General features: G+C 33.1%; 5 non-coding genes across 5 annotated transcripts in view; all 5 read right to left on the bottom strand.

Moving 5' to 3' along the window:
- The window catches only part of LOC145847655 (large subunit ribosomal RNA), a 3,629-nt gene extending 3,035 nt beyond the window's left edge, over positions 1 to 594 (bottom strand). The window contains exon 1 of the ribosomal RNA XR_014371438.1: positions 1 to 594. This exon is cut by the window's left edge and continues 3,035 nt beyond it. This is a non-coding gene — a ribosomal RNA (large subunit ribosomal RNA).
- Positions 595 to 816: 222 nt separating this feature from the next.
- LOC145847645 (5.8S ribosomal RNA) lies at positions 817 to 969 on the bottom strand. Its single transcript, XR_014371429.1, has one exon. It is a non-coding gene; the product is annotated as a 5.8S ribosomal RNA (ribosomal RNA).
- Positions 970 to 1,150: 181 nt separating this feature from the next.
- On the bottom strand, positions 1,151 to 2,958 carry LOC145847651 (small subunit ribosomal RNA). Its single transcript, XR_014371435.1, has one exon. It is a non-coding gene; the product is annotated as a small subunit ribosomal RNA (ribosomal RNA).
- Positions 2,959 to 6,247: 3,289 nt separating this feature from the next.
- On the bottom strand, positions 6,248 to 6,366 carry LOC145847656 (5S ribosomal RNA). The gene has a single exon (XR_014371439.1). It is a non-coding gene; the product is annotated as a 5S ribosomal RNA (ribosomal RNA).
- A 3,400-nt stretch (positions 6,367 to 9,766) lies between these two features.
- LOC145847653 (5S ribosomal RNA) lies at positions 9,767 to 9,885 on the bottom strand. Its single transcript, XR_014371436.1, has one exon. It is a non-coding gene; the product is annotated as a 5S ribosomal RNA (ribosomal RNA).
- Between the last annotated feature and the right edge of the window lie 115 nt (positions 9,886 to 10,000).

The raw sequence follows: 10,000 nt of genomic DNA, 5'->3' as shown, positions 1-10,000 counted from the left end.
CTTGCGAACGACCAAAGTCAGCCCAGCAACCGGTCGCGGCCCTCGCCGAACGCTAGTGCAGCGCCGCGACGCCAGCGCAACCGTAAGAGTCTCCGAAGATCACTCAAACAGTAGGACAGCTCTCGCAGCGCCTGAAAACGTCCGGCGACTCGATGGGCGCCTCCGTTTGCCTCCAAGCGGTTTCACGTACTCTTTAACTCTCTCTTCAAAGTGCTTTTCAACTTTCCCTCACGGTACTTGTTCGCTATCGGTCTCGAGCCAGTATTTAGCCTTAGATGGAGTTTACCACCCGCTTAGGGCTGCATTTCCAAACAACCCGACTCCGGGAAAACCGCTAGGACGAATTACGACCGCCGCCAAGGGCCTAACACCCGCTCTGGGAAAAGGCCTCGATCAGAAGAACGTGGGCAGTCGTTGGTTCGCCGCATGCTGAATTCCATACGCTACATTTCCTCGCCCTCCAAAAAGGCTCGGATTTAGCGCTGGGCTTATCCCGCTTCACTCGCCGTTACTAGGGGAATCCTTGTTAGTTTCTTTTCCTCCGCTTAGTGATATGCTTAAGTTCAGCGGGTCGTCCCGCCCGATCTCAGGTCAAAAGTGATGTACTATAAAAGTACATGCGCTTTGTACGTCGGCCTTTTGAAGTCACTTAACTTATTCTCGAGCACCTACCGTCGTTGCTACCTCACCCGAGGCCAGCAGGCTGCTCACGCTTCAGCTGTGAAATCGCCAGACCAGCTGTCTTTGACGACACGCTCCTCAATTAAGAAACGAGTCGCAGGCACTTTCAAACTAATGAAAGGATCGGTGTGTTAAAGACCCTGAGACGGACGTGGCCCCAGGATTACCCGAGGCCGCAATACGCGTTCAGAATATCGATGCTCAATGTGTCCTGCAATTCACATTACTTCTCGGAGCTAGCTCCGTCCTTCATCGACGCTCGAGCCGAGTGATCCACCGCTAAGAGATCTCTCGTGTTAATCAATCTCAATGCAACCAAAAATCGTGTTCAAAAAGAAGCGGCCGCGCCAGCACTTGCGTGCTGAATTATTACTCCCGCTGTCAGGAAGCAACGCGACCGAACTATAACAGTTACAGGGCTCGGTCCCTTCGAAGAAGAGACGTCGCTTGAAATCAAATTTCGATTCGTTAATGATCCTTCCGCAGGTTCACCTACGGAAACCTTGTTACGACTTTTACTTCCTCTAAATGATCAAGTTCGATCGTCTTTTCGAACACCGGCGAGTGCGTTGCCGCACGTACCAGGCTCAATCGGAGGACCTCACTAAACCATTCAATCGGTAGTAGCGACGGGCGGTGTGTACAAAGGGCAGGGACGTAATCAACGCAAGCTAATGACTCGCGCTTACTGGGAATTCCTCGTTCAAGGGAAACAATTGCAAGTCCCTATCCCTAGCACGACCGGGGTTCAACGGATTACCCGGACCTTTCGGCCTAGGGAACACACGATGATCCGGTCAGTGTAGCGCGCGTGCGGCCCCGAACATCTAAGGGCATCACAGACCTGTTATTGCTCAATCTCGTGTGGCTAAACGCCACTAGTCCCTCTAAGAAGTTGTCTCCGACCCAATGGGTCGAGCAGCTATTTAGCAAGTAAGAGTCTCGTTCGTTATCGGAATTAACCAGACAAATCGCTCCACCAACTAAGAACGGCCATGCACCACCACCCACAGAATCAAGAAAGAGCTCTCAATCTGTCAATCCTCGCTGTGTCCGGGCCGGGTGAGATTTCCCGTGTTGAGTCAAATTAAGCCGCAGGCTCCACTCCTGGTGGTGCCCTTCCGTCAATTCCTTTAAGTTTCAGCTTTGCAACCATACTTCCCCCGGAACCCAAAGACTTTGGTTTCCCGGAAGCTGCCGGACAGTTCTTAAGTTCGACACTGCCCGATCGCTAGTCGGCATCGTTTAAGGTCAGAACTAGGACGGTATCTGATCGTCTTCGAACCTCTGACTTTCGCTCTTGATTAAAGAAAACATTCTTGGCAAATGCTTTCGCAGTCGTTCGTCTTGCGCCGATCCAAGAATTTCACCTCTAACGGCACAGTACGGATGCCCCCGTCCGTTCCTATTAATCATTACCTCGTGCTCCGAAAACCAACAAAATAGAACCGAGGTCCTATTCCATTATTCCATGCAACATTATACAAGCGTAAAGCCTGCTTTGAACACTCTAATTTTTTCAAGGTAAACTTGCCGGACCACCGCAACACTCAGTTAAGAGCACCGCGAAGGCACCGACCAACAAGAACAACGAGGCCAGTGCTAGCCTTTCGACCGACCAACCTCGCCGTCCCTATATCCAACTACGAGCTTTTCAACCGCAACAACTTAAATATACACTTTTGGAGCTGGAATTACCGCGGCTGCTGGCACCAGACTTGCCCTCCAATGGATACTCGTTAAAAAGTTTAAAGTGTACTCATTCCAATTGCAGGACCTCGTACGAGGTCTGCATTGTTATTTTTCGTCACTACCTCCCCGAGCCGGGAATGGGTAATTTGCGCGCCTGCTGCCTTCCTTGGATGTGGTAGCCGTTTCTCAGGCTCCCTCTCCGGAATCGAACCCTGATTCTCCGTCACCCGTTACAACCTCGGTAGGCCGATACCGTACCGACGATAGTTGATAGGGCAGTTGCTTTAATGAGATGTCGCCAGCACTAGGCCGTGCGATCCGCAAGCTTATCCAGAGTCACCATTGTAACGACCCGAAAGCCGGTTAGTTTTGGTCTGATAAATGCGCGCCTCACGTCAGTTCGGCGCTTTACGCATGTATTAGCTCTAGAATTGCCACAGTTATCCATGTAAAAGCGTACAATCAAATGAACCATAACTGATTTAATGAGCCATTCGCAGTTTCACTGTACGTGAGCTCGTACTTACACTTGCATGGCTTAATCTTTGAGACAAGCATATGACTACTGGCAGGATCAACCAGATAACTATCCGAGGGCGTTTAAACCCGTTGCTCGACTGAGCGTTTTTACTGTATAAATACAGACCTTTTCTATCACTCGGCTTAAAAGCCTTGCGAACGTTACTGAAAGTCGGCGCCGGCCTTTTGCTGTTTAAAGCGCCAGCCCGCGTCGACTGCAGCATGCAGCTATACAACTGACTGTTCTTTCTCCCGACCAACCGTTTGCCTTCTGCCGGTTAACTCGTCAGCAGCAACACGCCATCTGTCTGCTGCAGTTACCCGCCTCGAGCCGTGCCTGCGTCGGCTACTCGTCTCGACGACTTCGCAAAGCTATAAGCCTACCGCCGCTGGACGCTTGTAGTTTTTCATACGCTGCTCCGATGCGTTTACATAGCACGTTCGCCGCCGCTGCAATAGCCGCGCCTCGGGTGCTAAACAGTAATGCTTTAAGCCCGCTTTCTCGCCAAGTCGACCGAACGCACAAACACGTCTCTCTCACTAGTGTAAAGTAATGCATACGCGTATGATGCTCAAATGTTGTTGTTGAACTTTTTTGCCGATTTTTCCCGATTTTTTTTAAATTTCTTTGTTTCTTTTCAATTTTTTTAATATTTTAAGCTTATTTATGCTACGTTTAAATGTTTTAATACTTTTTTTATACTTTATTTAATATGTTTAAAAGAAATAAATAAAAAATAATATATATAAACTACTTTTTATAATGTTTTAAATATGTTTGTTTATTATAAATAAGCTTTATTTGTATTATTTTTTATTTAAACTTACTTTTTAAATCTTTATATTTGTTTTATCGTTTTAAGCACATTGCGATAAATATAATAAACAAACAATTGAATAAAAATAATAATAAAAAAAAAAATAAAAATAAAAACATAAGCTTATTTTATATGTTTCATTTTATTTTTATTTAATAACCTTTTCAAACCTTAATACTCGTTTTATTTTTTTAAGCAGATCGCGATAAATATAATAAACAAACAATTAAATAAAAATAAATAAAAATAAAATAAAAAAATCAAACATAAGCTTATTTTATATGTTACATTTTATTTTATTTAAAACTTACAATTTAAACCTTTGTATTTGTTCTATTCTTTTAAGCACATCGCGATAAATATAATAAGCAAACAATTAAATAAAAATAATAATAATAAAAAAATCATAAACTTATTTTATATGTTTCATTTTATTTTTATTTAAACTTACTTTTTAAACCTTTATAGTTGTTTTATTTTTTAAGCACATGGCGATAAATATAATAAGCAAACAATTAAATAAAAATAATAACAAATAAATAAAACAATACAGCTAAACTATAAAAAGAAAACTAAATAACTGATAAATACTTGTAAAACATTATTTGAAAAATGTATTTTGAAACACAACACGATTGATTTATAAATAATAATATATTTTTAATTTGTGTAGTTTATTGAAAGTAGTCTCCTTATTTGCTTCTGGTTTTACTTGAGTTACACAACGTTAAATAAACATACTTAACTAAAAATACTGTCATTTTAATAAAACTAAGTACAAATACATTGAATTAACATAGAACTTTAAAAAGCCTTCGCTAGTATCTGTTGGTAACAGTAAATAACCTATTATGACTCACAATACAAGAGTGCGAAATTTATTTTTCATTTGATTTTTCAGGTATTTATTTATTTGTGGAAATAAACTTTTTTATTACATTAGAAACTAATAGAATTTTTCCTATAACTATACCTATTATTATATTTAGTATGCTTAAAAGTAATAAAATGAAACGTCGCGATTATATAATAAACAAACAATCAAACAAACAAAGAAAAAAAAAAAAAAACTATTTTTTTAAACTTATAATTTTATAATTTCAACTATATGTCTTATTTTATTTTCATTTAAACTTACTTTAAACCTCTGTATTTGTTATATATATTTCAACACAATACGATTAAACTATAAGACAAACAACAAAATAAAATAATCACATTAATAAATACACTAAGCAAATAGCTAGAATAAATATAAATAGTTCAATATATACAATTATTTCTTCCATTTTTAAGTTACTTGTTAAACATATTTATTTAAACATGTTTCTTTAGAATATAAAACTAGCAGTTCTACAAATAAAGAAATTAAAAAGCCAATACACATAACACTAACTTTTCATAAATTAGATATGCAAATATGAACAAAATAATAACTAAATTGTTAAGCTTTTGTAAACTGTGAACTTATAAACTTATAATAACAATTGCATATTCACTATTCACAATAGCTTTTTATTTAGTACACAACTGGTCTGTAAATTGTGTAGTTTATTGAAAGTATAATCCCGTTTTGCTTCTGGTTTAAATAAAGTTATACAACACATACTAAAGTAAATTAAATAAAGTAATTCACTACTATCTATTATATAAAACCAATTTACAAAATACATTAAAATAAATAAAAATGAACTTTGAACTTATAATAATAACTGCATATTCACTATTCAGAATTGCTTTAAATTTAGTACACAACTGGTCTGTAAATTGTGTAGTTTATTGAAAGTATAATCCCGTTTTGCTTCTTGTTTAAATAAAGTTATATAACACATACTAAAGTAAATTAAATAAAGTAATTCACTACTATCTATTAAATAAAACCAATTTACAAAATACATTAAATTAAGTTAAAGTGAACTTTGAACTTATAATAATAACTGCATATTCACTATTCAGAATTGCTTTAAGTTTAGTACACAACTGGTCTGTAAATTGTGTTGGTTCTATTCAAGTACTCTCCTTGTTTGTTTTGTTTTAGTTGTATCACATTCAATACACATAATAAAGTAAACCAAATAAACTCTATTAATTTAAACTAAGTACAAATACATTAAGTTAATACAAAACTTTAAAAAGCTTTTGCTAGTATCTGTTGGTAACAGTAAATAACTTATTATGACTCACAATACAAAAGTGCAAAATTTATTTTCGTTTGATTTTTCAAGTGATTTGTTTGTGGACAAAAAAACTTTTAAGTTTTAGTATAAAAGACTAATTGTATTAATTTTAACTCAGAAAATTGTACTCTACAAGATGGTGCCATTATTTTTTCGATATCTCAAACTGGTCAAACCACTTTTTTAGCGCTCTAATTGGTTTAAACAGCAAATAACGTTATCTGATTGGCTTACGTTTTTATTTGCTAATAACTAGAATTTACTTTTCTTTTAAGCGTTAAAGAAATGTAAATAAACGAGTAATATGTATAAATAGGTCAGAAAGAAAAATAGTACAAAAAGATGAATTCAAAAAGCAAAAGCCTACGGCACGTGGTATTCCCAAGCGGTCACCCATCTAAGTACTAACCACGCCCGACACTGCTTAACTTCCCAGATCGGACGAGATGGGGTGTGCTCAGTGTGGTATGGTCGTAGGCGTTTGAAAGCGTTTACAAGCCTTTATAAACCCTTCGGTTTGTTTAAAAAACCTATTTGCACTTGATTTACAATCAATTTGATATTTTAAAATTATTCCTTATAAAATTTTAACCTGAATTAACCTTTTTTTTTGTTTTTTTTTATCAACAGTTACTCCCAAACTGTACTAAAACTGTATTGTAACTGTACAAAAGTGTTTGTTTAAATAATTGTTATCTATAAATTACCTAAGACCAGGACAAGTAGAAGTAAAGTTTATTGAATTATTGAATTAAATAAATAAAATCGTAAAATAAAATAATACAATATGTTTACAATTTGTCATTGATCTATCCATTTATGTTATTGCATTACAAATACAAACATTGCATACATTCAAGAGTATTATTCATCAATCTTTTCAATATAATAAGTTTTAAATTTATATTTATTTTTAAATAATTCCTGACATTTTAGATTACCTGAGATTTTTTTTTAATTAAATTAATTTTAGTAATTATATACTTGACGTTCTATTTTGTTTAATTTGATAACTCAACCATGTTTATATTTTTTTATAGTTTAACAGAACTATTAAACTAAAAGACATTACATACAGCTTCTAAAAGTTTTAAACACCTTAAAAAAGTAATATATAAAATAATTGATAAGAATATTAAACTTATAAAAATTTAGTAAAAGGTTATATAAACGTTATTTAAATTAATATAAGATAGTTAACTTATTTTTTCATTTAATGTGATATAATATAAATATATTTTGAGAGACAATTAATTAACGTAAACAATGTCATAGTGGAAACTGCATGTCTGCTAAAAACGTAAAACGCAAAACTGCTTTAATAAATCACTAAATAACAAAAAAATTGCCTGTCTAGCAGGCGTTCAAATTCAAATGACAAAGAAATTTAACTCCGGCTCTCAAGTATATGTCTTGCGTGACGACTAGCGGGACTCGATCTCACAACCTTCCGCTTATGAGTTAGCTGTCAAGACCAAAGACCCAACGCCACGACAAAGATAAAGAAATATTTTGCTATATAAATAGGTTGATTTTTATAATTTTGTCAATTACAATTACATGTCAATTACAGTGTCAATTTGAATTTAAATTAAATTAATTTTAGTAATTAAATACTTGACGTTCTAGTTTGTTTAATTTGATAACTCAACTATGTTTATTTATTTTTTACTAATTTTAAAATTATTATTATACAATATATTTGTTATATTATATTTATTTTATTACTTAAACTTATTATATACATTTAATATATAATATTATTAAATAACTTTATTAACGAATTAAAAACAAAATATTATTATTATTATGTTATTAATTTAGTGTTTTATTTTAAAGATATATTAAAGAACTAAACAGATATTACCCCTAAAAAACTTTGTTAATAATATATAAAAAGTACTCAAAGTCAGATTCGGAAATATATATACTGTTTTTTTTCATCAATATTGCAGGTCTGCGTAGCCGGGGGCTGTAATCTAGCTGCCAGCAGGCCTGAAATGGTGGCCACTATTGTTCAATGTTCAACTTCAAATTCTTTGAGATTATACTGTACTATCTATCTATTTAACAAATCTATCTAACAAATGTTGTTCAATCTAGGTTGTGGGTACTTGGGTCGAGTAATGCCTTTGACTTACAATCTGTTGTGGATTGTCAATATTTCTCTATCTATCAATAAACAAATCTATCTAATAAATGTTGTTCAATCTAGGTTGTGGGTACTTTGGTCGAGTAATGCCTTTGACTTACAATCTGTTGTTGATTGTCAACATTCCTCTATCTATCAATAATGATTATATTCAATATTAAATGTTGATTAATTCAGTTGTAAGAAAACCAGTGCGCTGGTTAGGTTGGGTAAGGCCTTCGACTTACAATCTTTGGGATTATCAACGTTCATCACAAGTACAGTAACGATCTCATTGAATTTCCAGTTGGAACATTGGATTGTAGTGGTGGCCTACTCTTTTTTGCCTAGTTTGACAAACTATTGTATATATATTGTATAACTTTATTTGTATTATTTTTTTTTTAAATTACTACTTATTATTAAAGAATTAAATTTTCTCCATTGTTTTCTCCATCGCGAACATTAAAAAAAAAAACTATGTATTTGAACTGTTTTTTATATGTTTTGTTTTATTTTTATTCAAACTTACTTTAAACCTCTGTATTTTTTATACAATACGATTAAACTATATAACAGAAAAATAATTAAATAATCAAACTATTGAATAAGCAGTTAAATAGTGTGTTTTTTTATGCTTCTTTCATTTTTAACTTACTTGTTAACCATATTTCTTTTATTAAAGTATAAAACTAACAGTTACTAAAATAAAATAATCATAAAGTCAATACACAAAACACTAACTTTTTATAATTTAAATATGCAAACATGAATATAGTTATGAAGTAAAGTTATTCAAAGCTTATAATTATGAAACTTTTGTATAATATTTTTGTTTTTTTTTTTGTAATAACTACAAAATTGGTATTTTAGTTTATTGTTAGTAACTAAATATTTATATTTATTATACTTAAAAAAAAACTTCTATACTAACTCTAATTTCAAAGCATATTAAAACATACAAATTTTACCAACTAAATATTTATTTTTATTTTTATTATTATAACTTTCAAACATAAGCTTGTATACCTTATATACCTATATACCTCATATAGGAGGCTTGACATAACATAACATTATTTAATTCTTTTTGTTTGAAATAAACTCATTTAGTTATTAGTAAATTACAACATAAATGTTTATAACAATAAAACTAAGATTTAGCTTTTGAGTTAGTAAACTTTGATAGTTTTCTTTTAATAGTTTAATAGTCCTTATTTAAGTTCAAACAAAATTGCTATATATTTAATACACATACAAAAGTAAACTAAGTAAACGTAATTCAATAGTTTCTATTAAGTAAAATTTATTACAAATACATTAAGTTAATACAAAACTTTAAGAAGCTTTTGCTAGTATCTGTTGGTAACAGTAAATAACTTATTATGACTCACAATACAAAAGTGCAAAATTTATTTTCGTTTGATTTTTCAAGTGATTTGTTTGTGGACAAAAAAACTTTTAAGTTTTAGTATAAAAGACTAATTGTATTAATTTTAACTCAGAAAATTGTACTCTACAAGATGGTGCAATTATTTTTTCGATATCTCAAACTGGTCAAACCACTTTTTTAGCGCTCTAATTGGTTTAAACAGCAAATAACGTTATCTGATTGGCTTACGTTTTTATTTGCTAATAACTAGAAGTTACTTTTCTTTTAAGCGTTAAAAAAATGTAAATAAACGAGTAATAAGTATAAATAGGTCAGAAAGAAAAATAGTACAAAAAAGATGAATTCAAAAAGCAAAAGCCTACGGCACGTGGTATTCCCAAGCGGTCACCCATCTAAGTACTAACCACGCCCGACACTGCTTAACTTCCCAGATCGGACGAGATGGGGTGTGCTCAGTGTGGTATGGTCGTAGGCGTCTGAAACCGTTTACAAGCCTTTATAAACCCTTCGGTTTGTTTAAAAAACCTATTTGCACTTGATTTACAATCGATTTGATATTTTAAAATTAATCCTTATAAAATTTTAACTT

Source organism: Thalia democratica, unplaced genomic scaffold, assembly GCF_965202585.1.
Source record: "Thalia democratica unplaced genomic scaffold, ktThaDemo2.hap1.1 HAP1_SCAFFOLD_1022, whole genome shotgun sequence".
NCBI lineage: Eukaryota > Metazoa > Chordata > Thaliacea > Salpida > Salpidae > Thalia > Thalia democratica.
The sequence above is the reverse complement of the archived record's forward strand: the minus strand, read 5'-3'. Positions and strand labels throughout refer to the sequence as shown.